The following is a 25,473-nucleotide window of genomic DNA, read 5'->3' on the forward strand; positions in this document are numbered from 1 at the left end:
TGTCTGTCATCATTTGCTTCCTCTGCCATGCTTACTCATTAACTGCACCCCTCACCTGATTGTTAAACAACAGCCTTTATGTACCACAAACTCAAGAAGGCAATTGGTATCTGGCAATTTTATATGGAAAAAATAAAATGAAAAACAAACAAACTGGGTTTTGGACAGTGGTCTATGAACACTTGGTGACATCTGAACAACTTATCTATTACAGTTAATATGAATGGTAATAGATGATGAATGTCTGCTGAGTAGTACAGAACTGAACCACTTCAACCATGTACATGTAGTTGATCAGGTTTGGGTACCATTTTTTAACAGATCCCAGTTTCAACCAGAATACACTTATACATGCAGGACTTCGTTTCTGTAATACACAGAAATGAAGGTTGTTTTAGGTTGGATCTTAGGAAGAACTTCTTTACCAGTATGACCTCTTTCTGTAGTAAGTACTAATGTTTACTGATGTTTTACCCAGTACCCCAACATAATCATTCTGAGTTTAAATCAAATTCAAGAACACCTCTAAGGGCATAAAGTATAGAAAACCCATGGAATGAATTTTCCATTTTTCTTCCTGGTATCTCTACCAGATTATCATCCAAACTTGCCAGGCTTCATTAATTTTTTCATCATTGTAAGGTCAGATTTGTGGAAGAAATATATAAAGATATTAGTATAAAGCTCACTACATTTAAGACTTGCTCTGCAAGCAGCAATGAAGTTAAAAGCATAATTCTGGGACTTATATTTCTGCACTGCACAAAAGCAGATGTTTATTATTCAAGAAGTCTTTGATGGTCCAACTTCACAGGATTGAAAGAGAAAAAAAGCATAGTCAAATTATGAACTTGGACTTTTGGACTTTTGAACTTGGGTTCAGTGTGTTCTGAGTTACCCCAGCCAAGAGAAAAAAAGATGTTGATTCATTGAAATGCGAGATCCTGAACCTTGCAGTGCATGTTGTCAAAGTTGCCAGACCTATACAGCTGGGCAGATGTATTTTCCAATAGGCCTTGCAATCCTGTTTTATGATTATCTTCAAAAATTGCATGAAGTTCTGCTGCTTTATGCTAGCATACATACTAAAATTTGCTTCCCTGAAGCAAGAATAGGGACTGAATAAGAGATGTGATATGTGGAGACCTCATTCCAGTGTTAGGATGAGAACACCCAGAGCAAGAAACTATCCCTTCCTAATACTGCTATAGGATAAGAGGATTATCTAATTAAACCAGGAGGATTTTCTAGTTATTTGGTGTGATTTTGGAGATTTTCCTAAAGTGAAAAGTGATACCCTAGATCAGCAGTTTGTATGAAGAATTATCTTAATATATCTTGTGCAAACCTTCACCAAGAGTAAGGTAGAACACTTTGTATTGAAATCATAGTAAATGTTTTTTTCTTGTGGGCTTTCATTCTAAAAGCCACATGTAAGACCTCTCTCTCTCTCTCTCTCTTCAGATTAAGAATCCTTCTGGCACAAGGCACTTGAGTTTGGACCTTAAATCTATCCCCTTACCTCTCCTTTTTAAAGCAAACATGAAGTAGCTTTTGCATTAAGTGCCAATGACCAGCTTGCCTTTAAAGATTTGAATAGCATCAGGTACATTCCTTTTTCATTGTCAAGTACAAATAACTGCTATTTGAGTGTGCAACCTTTTCCTCAGGGATTATATTTCCCTTATCTGCCTATTGACTATATATCTATATATATATGACTATTATATCTATAATTTCTGACAGGAAAATGAATGTCCTTTCTTCAAGGCTATTGTTTAGGTTAGTCAAAAATCAGGTAAGTAGAGTGTATATTCTTTCCTGGTTCTTCCAGATGTAGTACACCTTGCTTCTCTCTCTATCCACTCCAAACACCATCTCTTGTTATACCAGCCAGTAAACCCTTTCCCTCTTTGTCCCTGGTCCCCAGACGGGTCTTTCTCTGATACTTACAAACTGACAGATTCCTGCATACCACAGTTTCTTACCTTGAATGCAGCAAATAACTACCTTCTTTCCTGCTGCAGATGCGTTTCCTTATAAAGACTATATGGGTTTTGATTAAGATTAAACATGTTGGTTCTTTTTACTCAAAGTTCTACCCAGCAGTCTACAAAAGAAGGGAGAATGGCTGGATCTTCCAGACAGCTTAAAAAAAATCATCTTTTTCATTTTGTTCCATATAACTTTTGTCAGCTTATTCAAAATAAAGCTACCAAGCTTCTCACAAGTCTGGTGAGATGTAGTTTCTTGGAGAATAAAACAAGCAATCTTGTTCCTACAAAGAGTAGAACAACATGCAGCAAATAATGCAACAAATCAAAGATATTTGTACAGACGGCAAAATAAAATTGTTATTGATTAGCTGGGTGCAATTTTTTTTTTCTCTCTCTCTCTCTTTATTTTTTTTTTCTCTCTTTTTGTTGTTTAATAGTAGTTAACTGCTGATAAATTTCATCCCAATTAATACCTCAGTGGAAAAGGCTTGGGTTTAGTTATAATGTAGAAACCTTGAGACATCTGCTTGAACAAGAAGACTTGATCTCTGGGCTTGTGAGCTGGCACAGTGTGTTGGTAGAAGGATTTATGTTCCTCAACAGATAACAGAAAATTAAATCAGTCTGACACACATGCATGCAGAAAGTCATTTATCATCAGGAAAGTTAATACTGTGGTAGCATAGTTAATAAGAGCTGCCTGTGGAAGATGTTCTGGCTGATCTAGTCTGTGTTTTGTATTGCAAAAATAAAATTAAAAGTTTCCAATCACTGCTGTATAGGGAAAAAAAAAAAGTTAAAAATAAAATATGATTCATTTATATATATATATTTTTAAGAGTCTGTGCCAGGCTTTGCATTGTCATGACAGGGATGGTGGAGATACAAAGATACAACATGACCTATGCCAGGTAGGTGTAGGGCACGGTGTAACTAGATTTGCTGGAAAACAAAGAAGCCTGATAAATTAAGAAAATATGATTAAAATTAGATCAATCTGCAATAAATAAAAGAGAGGAACAATTATTCAAATGATTGTGTAGGTTTTTTGTAGGCAAAGCCTTACAAGAGAGAAAAAATATTTCATTTAAGTGTATTGGGAATATCAAAGCTAACTGCTACACAACTTCAATACAGTTTCTTGTCATAGTCTGACCATGCTTGTGAGTAGATTCCCTGTAAGAGCATGTGATTTTTAATACTGCTGTAAATCAAAAAGGAGAAACACATTGGCATTGCTAACTTTCTATGGTAGTATATTAGTAGGTCCAATTAAATGGTGACCCTGAAATATTCACTGTTTTTTGGTTTTGTTTTTGTTTTCCTTTTGGTTACTTAGCAATGTCAGGAAGTATATGCTTTAGCTTCCCAAGAGTTAAGTCACAACTCCCTGCACAGGAGGATATTTTATTTGCTGTTTATGATAGCTTCCTTTTCAAATGATGTCTCATCCCTGGTTTGTTGAGGGTAATTTTATATCTAATCTCATAGATCTACAAATCTTGAAAATACTGAATTAAAATAGTGTACACTGTCTATGATAACCTTTACAATAAAAGGACAAGCTCTAAGTGCTGCTTACAGGGTAGAGAACATTTCTAGCTAAAGTATCTGGATAAGTCTATGTACAACTGTAGTTTTTCATAGTTTCATTGCTTAATTATTTATTATGAAATCACTGCATATAAAATCCATTGCAAGGCATAACAAAGAAAGGCCCAAATGAATATTTTAGCATACAAGGCCTGTATTAGATTACTAATTTCATTTTGATTTCAGTTTAAGCAATAGGAACTCATAAGTCAGCTTGTTTCACATCAGTTAACTGTCACAATGAACAACAGCTGCAAGTTATAATGACATAAGCAACGAATTTGAGCTTTTCTACCTGAGGATTCATATTTTGTGTGTTGACAAGAGCTTTTATTAACCTGACTCTAAGAAAGAAAATCCAGCAGAAGAAATGTTGAATTAGGTTTTAACTCTTTCTATTATTTATTTTCTTTCTCTCTTTCTTTCTTTCTTGGCAAAATAAAGTATTTGTGAGTTTTAGAAATTAGATGTTTTGATTGAGATTGAATTCTGGCACACTGATAACAGAATGTTATTTTCATGGGAAAATAAATAAATAAATAAATAAAATAAGCAGGCCAGGCAGGGAGGGGAGGAGTCAATATCACGAAATGGTAAAATACTGAGGAGGAACATATCACATCCTACAGGAGCTCAGCTCTCTCCACGATTGCATGCAACATGCTGGGCAAAGCAGCTTCTGAAATTCAGGCTTCAACAAAGTGCCTGAAGTTAATTCTTACAAGTCCAGACCTCAGTGTGAACAGAAAGAGAGAACTGAAAGTGGTTGTCAAAGCTGCAGCCCCAGGTGGTATAGATGCCGTAGGATTTTCAATAAAAACAAAGAAACAAAGTCTTTAATGATCAGGTCATTAACCAAGAGTAAGAATAAGTAAGCTCATGAAAGCAAAGGGGATTTCTCAAAAAAAAAAAAAAAAAAAAAAAAAAAAAAAAAAAGAGGAAGAAGTTAAAAATTGAAGGACTTATGGAAAAGCCAAAGGCAAACTCAGCCAATAATCTAAAAAATTGGTTAATTTTCCCAATTATTATGCAAGATAAAAACAAAAGACTCAAGACAAATAGACCATTATAAGGTTTGCTACCTAGAATGTATAATTTCTAAATTGTCAAGGGCCATAAAATTTGATTAAGATAAGAGGTACATAATTCAAGGTAATTTGTCCTCTAAAAAGAGGAAGGGGCAGTGCGCATCTCTTTGTCCCCTACTCATGGGGAGCAAGGAACCTTTATATTTTGAAATTTCAACATGAGCTTAATGTGCTTAATCTTCTTTCTGAAGACAGAAGCAACCAATAATATTCTATAAAACAATTCTATCTTATCTTTCCCATCACTGACTGGGAAATGCATTAAAACAACTATTATTGGAATTTCTAACACACTCATTTAAATAAGTAAGCATCATTGCCCAATTCTAGGAAAGCATCTGTTCCTTTTAGCAAAGAAGCCAAACAGTTTTCCCACTGGGATATAACCTGAGTCACTAATCTATCAGGCCATATCCTTTAGAGACACTTGATTTATTAATATTAAAAATGGAAGATTATGCCGTACTTTAATCATCTGGGAACTTTTGGCCAAGAAAAAAATAAGTGATTTGTGTGTGAAAAAAGTGAAGCAATGAAATGCAGAAACAAGTTGTCATTATTTTCTAGAAGTGTTATTAAGACATCAAGAAGTTAGAAGGACACGAAGTCATTTGAATTGCCTTCTATACTAAATTAATAGAATGCACAGCAATAATCAAGTGATAGATCATAAAAGGTTGCTTTTTTTTTGCCTTTTTTTTTTTTTTTTTTTTTTCTGAATTCAGGCTTCACTATCAGATAGAAATTCTATAAAAATAAAAACAAAAAATAAATTGCGACTCAAAATATGTTAGATATTTTGATCCAAAGGCTTTATAAAATAATCCAGTCAATGCATTTTTTCTAAATATAGCTGGTGTAATTGCTGACACTTAAATCCATACAATAGATTTTACATTCACCATTATTTGTTTAACATTAAGTTATGGATATTATAATTTTTAATTTATTGCAATTTTTATAAATAAAATCATTGTATTGAATACCTGAGGTGGACCACTTTGAACCTGTTTAGAAATTTCTATTGTCTTCATTGTTTATGATAAGACTTATGAAGATATTGTTAAGACATATATAAATAAATAAATATATATATATATAAAGACATAAAGATTTGAATTTCTAACAAAATAAAATATTTAATGAATTTAACAAATCTAAATATTAATTTATATTAACAAAAGTACTATTTCTCTAGAACTGTGCCATCATGGGCTTGTGCAATAAGCATATCAGTGATTTTTTAAAAATTTTGAATCAACAAAGCACCCCACAGTTTCTGAAGAAAAGTTGTTGTATCCTCTTTTGAAATACATTTTTTTGCAAGAATCTTACTGGATGAAAATTACTATATGATGATCCTTCTACTTTGCTACTTTTTCTACTTTATTCATAGAAAATTATCTTCAAAAAATATGAATGTTAAGATTCCAGAATGAGCAAATCTCCACTGCAAGCACCAAAACAAATTTAAATTTTAAAAGAGGCAGATGATCTCAAGTATTTCATCTTAGTTTTACTTTTTCTTTTTCAATCCTGTTTCTGTCTCTGTCAACTTCATCATTCCACACAATCCTTCTACAATATGTAGAGATATAGCATAACTCCCAAATTTATATTTATTCAAAGAAATAGTGATTTTACACAGAGCAAAGATTCCTTCTTACTGCTTTTGAAACATCTTTAACAATTTACAATCTCTGAGAAGCCCCTCCTACTCTTGTTCTCCTTTCCATTTCCCAGTTTCCAACTTTTTTTTTTTTTTTTTTTTTTTTTTTTTTTTCCTGCTATTGAGTTCAGCGGCTGGAATGGAGTTGCAAGAAGGAGGAGACATTATCATGTCTTCTGTTTATATTCTAGTAAGGAGCAGTAAGAGTAAACAACCCATTTTTTAACAGTATCTCCAAACATAATTGGAACTGAGGCTTTCCAAGAACAAAATTATCACCTCTATTCCACCACCTGTGTGGCAATCTCAGTCACATGGATGAATGTACCAGATAGTATTTTTTTCAACTGTATTGAAGAACTCTATGTCAACAGATGTAACAAATCAAACTGATACCATTTATGTAAGTCTGGGAGATGATCGAGTATGTTTGAAAAGTTGGTCTTTAGTTTGTTTTCAATAAGTCTTTCCTTTGCCAGAATATAGTTCAGATATGAGTATCAGTGCTAACTCAACATGGGTTAGTTTCTGACATTTTGCTAGACGCTTCCACCTTGAACTTTCTATCATATTGACAGTAGAATCTCATTTGCAGCAAAAGGATAAGAAAGACAAATCTGTGGCTTGACACCTTGTGACATCTTTCTATGGGTGATGAATTTCAGTTACTTGAGAGGTTCAAAGTTACTAAGCAATGGATGGATGATTGGCACAGTAACTTCAGGCTAGCTGAGAATCAAAAGAATATGTCAAGTCAGAAAAAGTGTGAAAACAGTGTAACATGGTATGGTTTACTCGATGCATTTAAGTAGATGTGCAAGTATTTTATTTCATAGATACTTAAATTTTGACAAAATAACAGATCCACAGGAGAATATAAGAATAATATAAGAATAAATAGAATTAGGTATTACGTTTAGTCATTTCCAATTTAATCCTATTTGCAAACATTTCAAAGTACAATATGTCTCATTTTTCTGTTGCACTGACCATAGCCTTTTTTTCTTTCTTTTTTTCTTTCTTTCTTTTTTTTTTTTTTTTTCAAATTGTCCTTTCTCTCCTGTCTACTTATTTTCACAGTTGTTGTTGTTGCTGCTGCTGTTGTTTTCTGTTCTGTTTTTATTACTACAGCTTCCCTCTACTTATATGTATTACTCTAGATCCCTGAAAGTTTTGCTACCTCTAGAGTGATATTGTTGGAAGAAAGTACTATGGGAAACATATATGTTAATATTTGTAAATTTAAAAATAAACATATAAAAATACATAGAAAAGTATAATTAATATACAAAAATATGAATATCAGCCAAAGTAACTGTTTGCAACAGTTTTAACTGATAAGGTCACAATGAACTTTGTGGGACAAAAGTCCACAGTTTTCCTCCTGTCCTAGAGAAATACTGACACTTCAGGAAAATCAAGTTACTGAGAAATACTATAAGAATAAACTATTGGCCTACCTATGATTTTTCTGAGATAGAAGAAATCTCCATTTATATTTTAATGTGGGACAGCCCATGGTTGATTATGTTTTTGTAGCAGTGGTTTATCAAAGAACCATCTCTTTTTGACAAATCATTTTGTGAATTATAAACAAATATAGAAAATTAAAATTAACATCTCTTAGTCAAGAAACAACAATTTAGAAACAATAATTTATACGTACATATGTGTGTGTGTGTATAAATATGTGCATATTTATTTATTTATCTTTTTAAGTATCTCTTGGAACTGTGCTAGCTTTTAAAGGAGAATAACAAGATATTTGGTTTACATCCCACTTTGTCAGTTACTGCCTTGTCTGTCTACAGGCACTCTAAAAACAAGCCAGTAGTTTGACATGATAGCTGTCTCCTGATAGCTTTGTTGGCAATATAAGATGTGATCTTTAAATCAAGCATTATCTTAACTTTATTCCTGTCTGTCAGAATGGATCTAAATTTCCCTAAAATGTCTTAAGGTTGCTATCCCTATGTCTCTAAAAGATAAATTTGTTATATGAGATAAAATTATTCAACTTCTTATTTCTTTTTCCCTCCTTGGCACACATTCCCTCTCTGCAGCAGTACTTCCGAAACTCTCCATACTACACAAAGAAGCAGAAGCAAAACTTTTTTCTGGCCTTCTGGTGCTTCTTTTTGTCTGCACCAGGACTTCCACAGTGACAGTGACCACAAGCTCAATAATTTCTCCCTGTTCTGGATCTGCTTTCATATTAAGAGGAGCTGATGGCACTGACAACTCCAGATATCTCAACACTTCATTTGGTGTGTTACAGCGGACCATTAACTCTCAAGACCTCTAGGCATCCTCTTGACTACAGAGACACTGTGTCTCTTTAAGTTGTTTTTCTGCTGCCCTTGAAAGAGATAGGCTTGCCAACCACTCACCTGATCGTGCAAATGCATAGCTAGTGCACTTCAGAAAGTGTGACCTTTTAGTATTAGAAAAGAAGAACTGTTGATAGATTGTGCCATTTACTCCTCTTTCACATGGCAGCAGACAACAGGAGCATCACTGTATGAACATGCTTGCCTCAAATTCACCAGTCTAAATAAGGAGAAATAGAACTCTAAATTTCCCAGTGTCTGTCTGTGGCACAACAAGGGCATATTTCCTCAGAATATGGAATTCTGAGCAAAATATCAAAATCCAAAGCTCAAACACAAGGAGTCATGTAACACAGAATCAGTAGAATTTATGGCAGTTTACAATACATTTTCAAATAGCTAATCTTGTGATGGATGTTTTATTCATGGTGTTTACTGGTAACCATTGTTGTTAAATACTATCATCAAAAGCCATTGATACAGTGCAATAAAAAGAAGTAACCTCACTATGGTTTGTAGGCATGTAAGACTACAGGTAGTTCTGGTAAACAAATCCCATGTAGTATGACATGACTATAGCTGATCTTGTCTCAAATATTGTCAATTGATGGAAGCTGACCTGGAGTCATGTAATCTTAGGTTATCTGTCTTCAATTTCTCAGCGAATTAATTTTATGTGTGTTTCTATTTTATGAAGTAATGGATTATCATGGAATGTTAAATAGTTTGAATTCCTTTCATGAATGAGCAGTTCATAGCTTCAAAGAGTCTCAAGTTGAAAATATAAAAGGGTTTAAAGCTATGTAGGCAGTTTCTACCTCAACTATAGCAGACCAGAAATGCCTTAAGACCATGCTTTAACAGGAATGCTTTAACCAACTGTATTTCATATTAGAATCTGCCCAAATACATATAGACAACTACAGAATGTTTTCCTTGTTATTGTTCCTTATTAACATCTTCATATATAAAGATTTGGCTTTTTCCTTCCTTCCTTCCTTCCTTCCTTCCTTCCTTCCTTCCTTCCTTCCTTCCTTCCTTCCTTCCTTCCTTCCTTCCTTCCTTCCTTCCTTCCTTCCTTCCTTCCTTCCTTCCTTCCTTCCTTCCTTCCTTCCTTCCCTCCTTCCTTCCTTCCTTCCTTCCTTCCTTCCTTCCTTCCTTCCTTCCTTCCTTCCTTCCTTCCTTCCTTCCTTCCTTCCTTCCTTCCTTCCTTCCTTCCTTCCTTCCTTCCTTCCTTCCCTCCTTCCTTCCTTCCCTCCTTCCTTCCTTCCTTCCTTCCTTCCTTCCTTCCTTCCTTCCTTCCTTCCTTCCTTCCTTCCTTCCTTCCTTCCTTCCTTCCTTCCTTCCTTCCTTTCTTCCCCTCTCTCTCTCTCTCTTTCTTTCATTTACATCTAAAACAAAAACAAAAAAAAAAACAAACAAACCTAAACCATCTACCAATTTCAAGTAATGTAATAATGATATACTTCTTCTTCTTCTACTTCTTCTTCTTCTTCTTCTTCTTCTTCTTCTTCTTCTTCTTCTTCTTCTTCTTCTTCTTCTTCTTCTTTTATTTTTATTTTTTATTTAACATATATGTCTAATACGATTTTTTTCATGATCTTCAACATATTTTTTAGAATTTAATAGATAAGTCCAATTACAGTATCTTCTATGGTGGTGATATAATATTGAAAAATATTTGTTTTCTTTTACTATATTCTATGATATTGCCTTAATAGTCATTATACAGAAGGTCAGGGGTAATCTTTTCTTGCACACTGACATTAGCAGAGTTCTCTACTTAGTGCTCTAAACAAGTTACTTAAACAGTTATTTCTGGATGCTCTGAATAATATACGGAAATAGAGAATGTTTCCAACAACACTCAACAAACACTTTTTACATGATGTCTAGTGCAAGTACAGGAACAAGCTCATATTGGTGATATAATCTGCACAAAAATGGGCTCTATTGCCTGTGAAAAAAGATGATGAAACATGAATAAAACTGACAGCAAAAATCATGAACATACAAAGATTTGAGATGTGTTAGACTGTAACTGCTGTCTTTCCACCATCTATTTCTTTTTCATCTCTTCATTTAGAAAACTATTAGCAATTTTCTAATACTAAAAGGGATAGTTATAGCTGTTGTACAAGGGCTCTGCAGGATTAATGCATTATAGACAAAACCCTCATCACACCCTTCAAATTCCCATTTTCACTTTCTCATGTGATATTCACCCACAGGTTGTAAACAATGTGTTTCTTTGCTGTGTGAAGGAGACTCAGAATCAGCATGAGACTGTTAAAATTAGGTTTTTTTCCTTGCTCAATTTTAAAGCACTGTGCTTTAGAAAGTGTGAGAGAGACCCTGCTAGGTAAGGATTAACAGATCATGTTTAGAAAGGGAAGAAAAGAAGAAAACACTAACAAGGTCTTGCAGATGAGAAGGCAGAGGAATATAAATGAATAAAATGGAAGAGTTAAAACAACAGAACTTAGAAGTTGTAGAGAGGTGAAATATTTAATCTGTCCTTAAACTAGATACTGTTCAATTTATTTTACAGTCTAGGAGACTAATGCCCATCTCCTCTTATTTCACAGAAAGACATGAATGTTTCTACTGTCAAATAGAAAAATTGTCATGTGTATAGACTTGATCTTTAAACTCATCATGTAGAATGATTTCTATCACTAGTATTTATTTTAAATATCCTTTTTATTTGTGAAACTCAAACCTTGGGCTTTGGGAGGATTCTGCTTGGTGTGGAACTTGTAGACCATGTGCTAATGGGATAGGACCTGCATGTTAATATTTAGCAACTAGAATGATCTGAAATGCTTTCCCAATATTTCAGAGGAATTTCTTCTATAAAACTTTTTAGTTATCAATTAAATGAATACACACTGAAGTCATAGCACATGAATTTTCAATATTAAATGCATATGGAAACCATACAGAGAGAAACTGGTATCAAGTAATTTAAAACATATATATTATTATTTTTAATTATTATAATTATTATTATTTTTTAATGAGGAAATAGTTGTTGGCTTAAAAATTACCATTACAGACAAATGAGAAATTTTATTTTAAAATAACAGTAAAGAATATATCCTGAATGGGAAGAAAGACAAGTAAGTTCTACTAGTAAATGTCAGAAATCAGACTTCATATAATATTTTGATATAAAGAAAAAGCGTTCTTTGGATACTCTAATTTAAATGACATATTCCTGAGTGCTATAGCTATTAGTAAATAAAATACTAAATTAACAAGGCATTCTATCTCATTGGCAACTAGTTGAAATAACACTAAGCTTCGTGCCTGAAAACTGAATAGACTGCAGTACAAAATTTATTGTCATGTGGGACACTTGTACTTTGATTACTTGTACTTTCTCTATGGATTTGATGTCTATTACTACATTTTAAATACATTTATGTCACAGAGATTTATTTGGAAGCTCTTACTTCTTTCTTTTGTGTCAAAACAGTATAATTGTAAGGGACCACTAGAAAATCAAATGAAATGTTACAACAGAAGTTTTCTTCCTAAAAAGGTGTTTGAACTACCATATGCTGCTGTTGATGGCCCATAAAGAAACAAACAAGTCTATTTTAAGTTTTGTGATAGAAAGTGGGAAGGAAATTCTGTTGCATTCTTATCACAGAATTTTCTAGGTTGGAAGAGACCTCAAGGTCATCGAGTCCAACCTCCAACCTAACGCTAACAGCCCTCCACTAAACCATATCCCTAAGCTCTACGTCTAAACGTATCATATATAACAAACACAAAACTCTTCAATTATCTATAAAGAAAATATTTTTTCTTGCATGATTTTAATCTTTATTTTAGCCTTCAATAAACAGTGTATGTTGTAGGATAATTGCTTTCTTCAGTAAGTATAATATGGATCTTAGAAAGGCATTTCAGTTCATATAAGTGTAAAACCAGATTTATAAACAAAGAAAATTCTATAGGAAATATTTCAAAGTGAGTGTTATCTCTCAAAGTGGTATTTCCATAGTTACACTCAAAGAAATATTGCATTTTCAATGTTATGTGTTGACCCACCTGTATGTTTTAAGTTGTCTGATGTTATTGCTTGACTGAGAGATGGATACACAAGTCAAACGTCCATGATTTTGCTGTTCAAGTCCCTGTACTTTTCTGACCAGAAGAAATGTCCAAGAAAGCATAACATTAATATCAAGTTGAAAAAAAAAAATCTTATAAATGAAGACAAGTAGCAAAACTAAACAATCTTTTTATTTTTTTTTTCTTATTAAGATGAAAAGTTTACACATTACCCAAAAAAAAAGTTGACAAGGAAAAGCTTAACCGAGAGAATGAGAAACTGAAACGAGAACCCAGACACTATATGAAGTGCCCATTCCATGTGGACTCCAGATATGTAAGAATTTTGTTGACTTGTTTTTATTTTGCAATATGATGTTTCTTGAAAGAAACAGTAAACAATGGCAGATCACTCAGAAAGTTTGGATTGATTATTTAGTATCCTTTCCTGTATTTTGTATGAATGAAACAATTTCATCACATTTGTAAAAGGCTAAAATTGTAAGAGCCAACAGCACCTTCTCACTCAACCATTTCTTATCTTGGAGAAGACCAAGACAAAAAAAAAACAGTATTCATAGTCAGAAAGTCTCCAACACTAGATTATTATTCCACCTATTTCTCTGTGCTGTTATTTAAACTTATTTATTTATTTATTTATTTTCTACTCTTCTTGATTCAGTTGAGAACTCACTATGCAATGAAGCAATGTGAACCAATGGATGAAGGATAGATATCAGAAAAATTTTGTGGATTTATCACACTGGTAAAGATGTTTACCCTGATGTTTATGGAAGTGTACTGAAGTTACATCCAGAATATGCTGGAAAAGGGATTTCAGGAAATAAGTTTAAGGTCATGGCTTCCATGAGCATGTGAGCATTCTTTGGAAGTACTCACCTCCTTCATATTCTCCATATGATGTCACTGCAAAGATATCTGAGATACATGGTGTTGGTCATGACATGTGTGGCTTTCCAAGTCCTAGCAAGTTCCTGGACCACCGTAAAGAGAAACTGTAGCTCCAAGGTCCCATTCTACCAGGTGCCCACCCTAGGCTTGCAGAAGACTTGCATCCAATGAGAGCATTCTAACATATAGCCCAAACTGGCACCTTTATCAGTAAAGCATCATTTTTATGTCATTTCAGTATCAATGCCATATTAATAGCAGCAAGTACATGCTCTTTACATATTCAGTATTTTGTATGACCTAAGTCTGTGTCGGTTGGGCCAAATATCTACTAAATTCAGAGATGGCTATAATTCCTTCACTTTAAGACTCTTTCTGTTGTAGCAAATTCCAATTAATGAGTTAGGGCATTGGAAATGAACAGTGAACAATGTGAACAGAGTGAGCAGTGTGACATAAAGATTACCCTGATTTTTTATATATATTTTTATAAATATAAATATATTTATAAATATATTTATAATATGTATAGTATATTTATATGTATATTTATATTTTATATATAAAAATATATTTATAAATATATTTATATAAATATATAAATATATATTTACTGTAAATATATTCATATATGAACATATAAATACATATTTATTAAATATATATATTTACAAATATAAATATATATTTATTAAATATATATATATGTATACAAATATATAAATATATTTATATTTATATTTTTCTGAGTGCAGAAGCAGTTTGTGTTTTCCCTTTGGCTGAACTTGGTAATTATTAGAAATGACACTGACATTTGTGGGAATGTTGATCCTGAACAGAAAATTTTGCTATATAATTGTTTTGGCAAAGATCTTTCAGAAAATAAATTGTATAAATATGGCATGCTTACTCTATGAATTCCCCAGCATTTTCCCAGTTGATAATTCAAATAGGGCTTCCTGAGGAATTCTCCTTCATAGAACAATCTGACTTGTCATCATTATTACTTATTTGTCTTCAAGAAAAAATAAGTTGAGATAGTAAATAAAGAAAATAGTAAGGATGCTTCAATTACACATATTTTTTAATTTATTTCCTTGGGGATTTACTCAGTTCTACCAATCTGATGATGACTAACGTAGCTAGACAAAGGAAGTCATTACCAGATAATGGTGTCTGTTTATTATTTCTCTTGCTATTTGTATATTTCCTTCAGTATACTGTTTTCAAGGTATAATATTTCTATAGCCCAGCTTCTTTTTTTTTTTTTTTTTTTTTTTTTTTTTTTCCCATAAGGAAAAAACAGAATCCATGATCAAAAGAAGCAACTAAAGCTAGAAAACTTCCAGAAGTACATATTCTTTCTAATATATCCTTATATCCTTATATCCTGGAAGCTGGAAAGTGTCTCTAACCTTTGATAGTGGTGAAGGATGTTATCAATTGTATACATGCCCATAATAAATTTATTCAGGAGTTATCAACAGCAAGGAGCTTAAAAATTACGTGTGTTAGACCCAAGAATCCCATTAGTGGTGTTCTACACTATGTGTCATGTGCTCCACAGATACGGTTCCAAACTGCATATCTGTTGTCTGCTCTGCCTGAAGGAGAGCAGGGCCCTTGCTTCCACCTGTCTTATATTGCACCTTGCAGTCAGCAGGCCCAGCACCTCAGTACTGGTTTTATTGGGCTGTTTCACTGGCCCTTCTCTACCTGTGCCTTTGGGGAGTGAGGAAGAGGTACAAGGAACTGGGGAGCAGCCCAATACACCCTCATCTTATGAAAGCTTGGAGATAGCCAGCCATCCTGAGACCTAACTCCAAAAGGCAACACCTCTTTTTCCTTGTTCTACAGGCTCTGAAGTTCAAGAAACTTTTTCCTGTGTGTGATCCCAGGACCAGATACCTGAGCAGCAGGATCTACACTTAATTCCACTGAACTTGAATAAAGGCATACTACTTTGGAAAAATTACTAATACTTCATTTTGGGTAGTGAGAATAGAGCATCCATCAAATATTAGGTTAAACCATGACATCATGTTTTTAAGCTTGAATAATTGAGGAAACTGTCCAGTTAAAAACAAACAAACAAATAAATAATTACATTGTTCACTAGGAGTTTCATAAAATAAATACTTTCCTTCTAAAAATCGTATTGGTATATTTCTGTAAGAAGTTTTAAAATTTATCTGTCCTGCCTTTTCTGATACAAAATACTCCACTGAAAACCATGTCATCCTAATCATGTTTGGAAATTGGTATTGCACAAAAGCTTTTTAAGTCTTCTATTCCTAATACTTTTAGGCAGCTATTCCTTGATGCAAGGTATTGCATGCTGGAAAAATGTGTGTGTAAGAACTCACAAGAATAAGTTATTTCTATAGCTGAATTCTGTGGACTTCTCTATATTATGAACTTATTTATAATTAATGAGGTTCTCTTGAACCCAGAGAAATCATATCACTAATCCTTTTAACATTTATGAGTTTCTTCTTATGAATACTTTGTCTCACTATGGTGAACAGGAATTAATTATGCCTTAGTAACAATTAATTCTATCATTTACTGTGCAGTAATATTGAAGTTTGCTCAGCAGCAGCTGCACTTACAAGAATATTCAATACAGGTAAATGGTAGAAGTGATAGGGACAACAGTAAAAACAAGCAAAAAAATGACCAAAAAATAGGAAAAAAAATAACAAAAAGTCATCAAGTTGAAAGGAGGCAAACTCATTAGGGTGGAAAAGTAAAGTATTGTTTTTTAAAAGGTTAAACGTTACACTAGAAACAGAACAAGGTATTTATTTTGGAAGACGAAATAAAGGACGACAATTAGAGGATTACGTTTAGTGTATTGTGGCAAATTATTCCTCTGAGACCTTTGCTAGCTTAATTTACTTGTCTCAGTTTTATCTTCTGTTTTGAGCCTTTCCACCAAAACAAATGAACCTGTATATATCTTACTTTCTCTGGCAAATACAATAGTTTTCAAAATTGCTCTGTAAACACAAGAATAAAATGCAACATCATATGAGTACAAAAAAAAAAAAAAAAAAAAAAAAAAAAGGTTTGTATGTGCAACTTCTGATTGTGCTAGAGCTATTTGCTCTTCACTGCTTTTGGCACTAGTTTTTAGTTTATTTTTGAGTTTTGTATACTACCAAGTATCCAGTTATGGATGAGTACATACAAAGTAATGCATTTCCACTTAAGGAAAAGATAAGTCTTATAGGATGAAAAAAAAAAAACAGCCTTGGATTTTTAATAACACTTTATTTACTTTACTGAGTAAAGTACTAATACTTTATTTAATTTACTGAGAACATAATTCTTCTTAAATTCTGTGAAGTGTTTAAAACTGGGTAATGCATAAGGTCTCATCTTTAATATTTAGTCCCAGAAACCTAGATAAAGTAAATATTGTTTGTGGTAATACTAGGGAGAAGAAATTCCAACTTTTAGTCATGTTTAATCATCATTGAGTGTTGAAACCTCTAAAGAAGCAATATTTAAACTAAGTGAATGCTACCTTGCTAGAACTCCTATAATAAGCTCTATGAAGTATCAGGTACTTGCACATTCTGTGCTTAAGAAGGGGTTAAATAGGATAGGATGGAATAAACAAACAAACAAAAAGAAACAAACAAAAATCAGCAGGAGGTGGCTTGCTGTCTAAAATGCTCTTCTACATGCTGTTTAAAATTGAGGGTTACAGTGCTTGAAGAACTCTATTATCTATCTATTATCTATCAGGAATATACAGTCCGTCTGATAAAGTATATAGCAGGGGGATATTGTCTACCTGTCACCATTAAGTAGAAATACAGAATAATTTGAGATTGTAAGGTCATTCATCCACACAGTAGTAATAAAAGCCAAAAGCATAAAACAAAGAGAACAGCTATTGTTCTTCACTGTTGATAAAACAAAATTGGAAAATATAGTGTCTATTTAGAGACATTTAAAGAAATAAATTCAGGTAAGATTCATGTTTGTCACTCTGGTTATGTCAGAATCTACCCTCAGCTTCCATTTTTTGCTTATTTCTCATGGTAACTTTTCACTATATGGGAAAATTTTCCTTTGATTTCTGTCACACAGAGAATATGCATAAATTCATATTATATTTTACTTCTTCTTGAACCTTTAAAAGTAGAATCTGTCCTTCACAGTTCAGCAAACCAGTGTCTCACAGCTCTTTCCATAAATACTTCACTACTTACTATCTTAGTAAAAATAAAGAGTTTTAAAAAATACTTTACTGCATGTCTTCCTTTCTCTTAATAGTATTGACTGATTTAAGAGTTCACTGAATTTATCTGCAATTAATTGGGGCTGGGAAGGGGTGGGTTGCTGCTTGGGGATGGGATGGGCATTGGTCAGCAGGTTGTGAGCAACTGCATTATAAATCACTTGTTTTGTACGTATTATTATTATTAATTTTCTGTTCTAATAAACTCTCTTTATCTCAATCCACAAGATTTTACTGTTTTTCCAACTCATTCTCCCAAGATGAGATGAGGGAAATGTTAGATGGGAATGAGAGGAAGACTTCCCCATGTAATGGTAAAACACTAAGTAGCCTGTTCCAACTTCAAGGCTAGATTTGAAACTAGACTAGACAATGCTGAGGCTATGCTATACTTCAATAAACCTCTCACTTCCCAGTAAACTTTTGCTTCTGTCACTGAAAACATTTATGGACAGCTGGAAAAAAAAAGTAGGCCACTACTCAAATTATTGGAAAACACCTTTCAGAACTGTGGGGTGTAAAGAGAAAGGAGAGGTATATCTGAGGTGACTACTACACATCCACAAAGACATATGGAAGATTTGTCACCATTTTAATATGACTGGAAGAGGAACCTGAAGTGAAATGTCTATGAGATTTCGGTGGAAGAAAAAGAAACTGTGTCTCATCTGTCATTTCAGATGACTTTATTTAAAGATAAGAGTTGAACAGGAGAGACGAGAGTGAAAGCAAAATCACAATGAAAAATGGGTAAGGAAATATTACAAGGAAAGGTTAATGGTAGAATTACAAAGTAGGTATATAGAAGCCAGCAACAGATTTTCAGACAACTTGATCACAGAAATTAAAGGCAATTGACCAGATGAAATAGGAGAAATTTCTGGTTCTGTTGAAATAGAAAATGAAGGAGCTGAAGATCACTGAAGTGTTAATTTGAGAAACTCATGAAACACCAGTGGAAAAGGAACCTTCAATGGCTTTACAGTGGTTTTAAGCCAAAGCAAGTGAGGATGTCTGAACAGAAACTGCAAACTGAATTTGAAACAGAAAAGAATGTATGTTGATGGTTAGAGCTGAAAATGAGTTCAGTATTGAAAGGAGGAAATTCAAATGTGAAAAGAAGAGATGAGACAAAGAGAAAAAATAGGAAAAAGTTGAAAGTAAAAGAAGACTTAAACTGAAGCTGATGTCAGAAAATTGAAAACAAAAGATAGAAGAAAAACTTGCATTTTTTAACCTCTTTTTTTTTTTTTTTTTTTTTTTAAGAAAGAAAGAGAGAAAGAGAAAAAGAAAGAAAGAGAAAAAAGAGAAAGAGAAAAAGAGGAAGAGAGAGAAAGAGTGAAAGGGAGAAAGAGAAAGGGAGAAAGAGACAGAAAGAGAGAGAAAGAAGGAGAGAGAGAAAGAGAAAGAGAAAGAGAAAGAGAAAGAGAAAGAGAAAGAGAAAGAGAAAGAGAAAGAGAAAGAGAAAGAGAAAGAGAAAGAGAAAGAGAAAGAGAAAGAGAAAGAGAAAGAGAAAGAGAAAGAGAAAGAGAAAGAGAAAGAGAAAGAAAGAGAAAGAGAGAGGGAAAGAGGGAAAGAGGGAAAGAGAGAGAGAGAGAGAGAGAGAGAGAGAGAGAGAAAGAAAGAAAGAAAGAAAGAAAGAAAGAAAGAAAGAAAGAAAGAAAGAAAGAAAGAAAGAAAGAAAGAAAGAAAGAAAGAAAGAAAGAAAGAAAGAAAGAAAGAAAGAAAAAGAGAAAAAAACAAAATCACACAAAACCACAGAATCACAGTCTGTCTGGGATGTTACCTTTCCCTGCAGCAGCCCATACCGTGCTGTGCTGTGCACTTGTAGCTAGAACAGCAGTGGTATCACACCAGTGTTGTGTCTGCTGCTGAGCAGTGATGACACAGCATCAGGACTCTCTCTAATCCTCCTAGGGGGTGGGCAAAAAGTGCAAATAGAAACATCACCAGGGCAGCTGACCTAAACCAACCAAAGGGATATTCCATACCATATGATGTCATACTCAGCAATAAAAGGTGGAAAAAGGAAGAAGAGGGGAGGGGTGGGCCCTCGTTGTGAAGGTGTTGGTCCTCCTCCCAAACATCGGTTACGTGTGTTGAGGCCCTGCTTTGAGGACATGGTCAAGCATTGCTCATTTGTGGGAAGTAGAGAGTAATTTCTTTCCTCTGCACGTCCACATAGACTTAATTTGTTTTGTTTTGTTTTGTTTTTCCTTTCCCCCCTCCCTTTTCCCCTTTCCTTTTATTTTTTCCCTTTAGTTAAATTGTTTAGTTAAAAATAATCTTTCCTTAATAATTATTTCTTTTTTCCTTTAATTAAATTATCCTTAACTCAACTCGTGAGTTGTTCATTGCTTTATTTCTTCCCCTCTTCATCTGATGAGGGGGAGTGAGAGAGCGCTTGTGGTGTTCAGCTGCCTAGCACGGTAAAACCATCACACCCTTCTCTGGACACATCCCAGATCCTTGATGTCTTGTAGTGAGGGACTCAACTGAACACAGGACCTGAGGTGCTGCCTCACCAAAGCAGAGTACAGAGCAGAGTACAGATCAATCATCGCTCATTTGTGGGAAGAAGAGAGTAATTTCTTTCCTCTGCACTTCCACATAGCCTTAATTTGTTTTATTTGTTTGTATTTCTCTTTTTTTTTTTTTTTTTTCCCTTTCCCCCTCCCTTTTCCCCTTTCCCTTTTTATTTCCCTTTAGTTAAATTGTTCAGTTCATAATAATCTTTCTTTAATTATTATTATTATTTCCCTTTAATTAAATTTATCTCCTTATCTCAACCCATGAGTTGTTCTTTGCTTTTCTTCTCCCCGTTCTCATTTAAGGAGGGGGAGTGAGAGAGCGGTTGTGATGTTTAGCTGCCCAGCACAGTAAAACCACCACAAGGGGGACAATCTGGTCCTGCTGGCTACACTATTGCTGATATAAACCAGGATCTCATTGGCCTGCTTGGCCACCTGGACACACTGCTGGCTTATGTTCCGGTCAGCATTGATCAGCACCCCCAGATCCTTTTCCTCTGTACAGCTTTCCAGCCACTCTACCCCAAGCATGTAGCAGTGCATGAGGTTGTTGTGCCCCAAGTGCTGGACCCGTCACTTAGCCATGTTGAACCTCATCCCATTGGCCTCTGTCCATAAACCCATCCAGTCCAGGTCCCTCTGCAGGGCCTTTCTACCCTCTAGCAGACTGACACTTCCCCCCAGCACAGCGTCATCTGCAAATTTATTGATAGTACAAAAAATTTCCTCATCTACATCAACAATAAATATATTAAAGAGGATGAGCCCCAACACCAATCCCTTAGGAATCCCTGCCTGGTCACCTGCTGGATTTCACTCTGTTCACCACCACTCTCTGGGCCTGGCCTTCCAGCCAGTTTTTAACCCGGCAAAGGATGTACCTGTCCAAGCCATAGGCTGCCAGCTTCTCCAGGAGAATACTGTGGGAGACTTTGTCAAAGACTCAGCTGTAGTAGGTAGATTCCATAGCCTCAAGCCTATTGCACCTGGGAAGGTGAGGCAGGAAGGGCTGGGACTTGTCTGTGATGTTGAGCAAGGACCTGTTTCCATTCTCTCCATCTCTCAGGTCCCCTCCCTCTGCCTGACAGTGACCCTCCCTGCTCACCGTGCCTGATCACGCTGATGTGCAAACTTCTGCGCCACACCTGACTGATGCCATGGGCCCTGTTTGCCTGTCCTGAGTGCCATGCTCCAGGCCACCTGCACTTGCCAGAGGCTCTCTTTGTACGACAGGGCAAGGGCGCTCCTTGCTCTGCTCAAGTTTCATCAGCCAACATTGTGAGGGCTGCTGGGTCTTCATGTCTCCCTTAGCTGCCTTGAGGGGCCTTGACATAGGGAAACACCCAACCACCGCCGTCCCCCACTCTGCTGCAGAACATGTCTGCCCCAGTGATCTCCTCGTTGAGTGACCTTTTAGGAGATGAGTGGTTGGAGAGCTGCCAGGCAGAGAAGGACCTGGGAGTGATGGTGGATAGTCAGCTGAATATGAACCAGCAGTGTGCTCAGGTGGCCAAGAAGGCCAACGGCATCCTGGCTTGTATCAGAAACAGTGTGACCAGCAGGGCTAGGGAGGTGATCGTCCCCCTGTACTCAGCTCTGGTGAGGCCGCACCTCGAGGACTGTGTTCAGTTTTGGGCCCCTCGCTACAAGAAGGACATCAAGGTGCTTGAGCGGGTGCAGAGAGGGGCGACAAAGCTGGTGAGGGGCCTGGAGAACAAGTCCTACGAGGAGCGGCTGAGGGAGCTGGGCTTGTTCAGCCTGGAGAAGAGGAGGCTCAGGGGCGACCTTATTGCTCTCTACAGGTACCTCAAGGGAGGCTGTAGCGAGGTGGGGGTTGGTCTGTTCTCCCACCTGCCTGGTGACAGGACGAGGGGGAATGGGCTTAAGTTGCACCAGGGGAGTTTTAGGTTAGATGTTAGGAAGAACTTCTTTACTGAAAGGGTTGTTAGGCATTGGAACAGGCTGCCCAGGGAAGTGGTGGAGTCACCATCCCTGGAAGTCTTCAAAAGACGTTAAGATGTAGAGCTTAGGGATATGGTTTAGTGGGGACTGCTAGCGTTAGGTCAGAGGTTGGACTCGATGATCTTGAGGTCTCTTCCAACCTAGAAATTCTGTGATTCTGTGATTATCATTTGTTTTTTATCATTCAATTTACATGGATAATCTAGGAAACATTTTTTTTCAGTACTTTTTGTATCTAAAAACAGTTGACAATATTTATTTTTCTTTCAATAAAACGGAGTTAAAGGCTCCAGAAACCTAATGGTAAAGTGAAGGAAGTATGGTCTGTTAATAGATTGTACACAAGAGAATTCCTAACTCAGGGATAGAATAGAAATCTATCATTGCAGAAAAGTGTGGATATTTTCTTCTTTATTTCAAAGATAATTTATATGTCATTACTTTTATTACTGAAGTACATTCTATTCTGAAACCTGTTGACGTATAGGAGAATTTTATCCAGGTTGCCTACTGTTTACCCTAAGTGTGTATATGTTTTTGCAATTATGTTGTTAGAAGAAAATGTGGTGCACAAGAGAAGTTTCCAGTTATAACTGATTAAGAGATGAAGTTCATAATTGATTTTCAATTTGTGCAATGGACCAGGTTGTTAGAATGTATATATTAATACAGATTATAATTTCTTGTCTCACTGAACATCGGTATCAAGATTAATTGTCCTGTAAGAGAAATCAGGATCTTAGCTTCACCCTAGCCAATATTTACTTTTGAAGTCAGTAAGTCTTAATGTCTTTTTTTTTCTGAAGGAGTCAATATTCAGTTATTGTGATAATGACTTTAAAACATATATAGATTTGTATTAAAACACAGTGGCAAACATGAAAAATCAAGAAAACTAGTTGTACACGTGCACACACATAAATATATATGTATATTTATAGTCCAACATTTCTACTTTCCAACAAGAGATGGTCAGATGTTATTTGTTAGAACTTCTATCTACTTTTTGGTTCCTGAACAGCTCACAAATATTTAACAAAATTATTTTACTGTATTTATTTTTAACATTCACACATTTTTGCTGAAAATCATTTGAGCCATTCTCAATAATAATTGGATGTATAAAAATTCAAAGTAAAACATGATTATTGCACACAGTTACCTTAGCAGGAAGCAAAGTTTATTTTTTCTTTTGCAACAGGATCAGATCACACAATTCAAAGGTACACATGAACAAGGAGTGTGACTAATTCTAACACTAGTGGGCCTTTTTCCTTCACAGCGTAACATGACCACCATTGACCTGCACCCAAGCAGCTACATATCTTCTCAGAGCTTTCCTAGTCTCACTGATTTTCATCAGTCATTTCACATAGACACACACACACACACAAAAGATAAATGAGTTCTTTCTCTTTTGAGTAACAGATGTATATACACCATCAAAGGAAGATCACAGGACTGTATTTACTCTCAGTGTTTGTTTCCTATCATTTTCTTCATTACTGCGGGGAAAAAAAAAAAAAAAAAAGTTATTAGCTTTAACGAGTATTTATCAGTTGATAGGCACTTGGAAGGATTGCTTTTTAAGTCTTCAAGCATCACAAATACAATACTGCAGGCTTAAAAACCATATCTGTGATATTTAATGGTGTCATTTAACATTTGAATAGACCATAACCAGGGATAAAATTTACTTCTGTTTGACTAACAGGTTTGATTTTGCTAGGAGTGTGGCCAGACCAATTGAGGGTGATTAAAATTAATGAAGCTTTGAAAACCTTGAAAGTCTCGGCTAAAGAGAGAATGTTTAAACCTGGTGAGCTTTCAAGTCTAAACAGAGCTTAAATGAAATTCTTGCCAAACTCCTCACCCTAGCACACACGAACATTTAAAACAGCTGAGCTCCATTCCCAGCATACTTTTTCTATACTGCAGACAAAGTAATCTTTTTCCCTAACAGATGTCATTCTAAAATGAAACAAGCAAATCTTTGGAATGAAGCATTCACAGTTTTCAGGCTACAGTTTCATACTGACAAGTAAGCATGACAGTCAAACAAAAAGGAGTTTGTGAGCACTTCTTCCATGCAAGACTCATAAGGGTGATAGACTGATGGGTGAGAGGCTGATGCTGTTACTTTTGATGATTCACCAATCTGACAAGTGGACAGTGTTAAATCATCGCCAGCCTACACACATCTAGACTAGGCACATCTGAGCAGCATAATGCCTTAAGGCTAGATCAAAAAATTATGCAATGTCTGTATAAACAGCATGTCATTCTTGAGCTCCAAAAAACACTTTACCATTTCCTGCTAAATTTTTAAGCAGGGTAAAACTTTATTAATGGAGTTTGAGCTCTCCTCTACAGTCCTATAGGTGTCAAGATGGGAGTCTTGATATTCCTTATATGTGGTGATAGAAAAAATACCAGGGGTCGAGTCCTGAGCAGGACTTTTAGTCCTGAAATAATTAAGTCATTCGCAAATGACAAAATTTATTAAATATACTACATATGTTAATTCTACTCTCTCCTATCTGATTAGTCTTAGAACCATACAATCATATAATGGTTTGGATTGGAAGAGACCTTAAAGATTCAGTTCCAATCCCCCTGCTATGGTCATCTTCCATGAGAACAAAGCCCTATCCAACATTTAAACACTTCTTATGAGCCAGACTTCCATCTTTGATACAGAAGGTATCAAAGAGCTGTGTTATTTTTATTTTTATTTTTATTTTATTTTATTTTATTTTATTTTATTTTATTTTATTTTATTTTATTTTATTTTATTTTATTTTATTTTATTTTATTTTATTTTAACATTTTATTCTGTAGCTTTACATCCTACATGATGTAAATCATGTTTATTTACATCTACATGATGTAGATTTACATCAGCAAATATTTTTTCTCTTCTCTCTTTTTTTTTTTTTTTTTTTTTCAGAAATTAAAAATGTGACTATCACTCTACAAAGTCTTTTTTTTTTTTTTCAGTAAATTCAGAACAGCATTCCTACTAAATGGCAATATAGACCCTTGACAGTAATCAAGGAAAATGAGAGCTT

The sequence above is a fragment of the Aythya fuligula genome, chromosome Z (genome assembly GCF_009819795.1).
Source record: "Aythya fuligula isolate bAytFul2 chromosome Z, bAytFul2.pri, whole genome shotgun sequence".
In the NCBI taxonomy this organism is placed as follows: Eukaryota; Metazoa; Chordata; class Aves; order Anseriformes; family Anatidae; genus Aythya; species Aythya fuligula.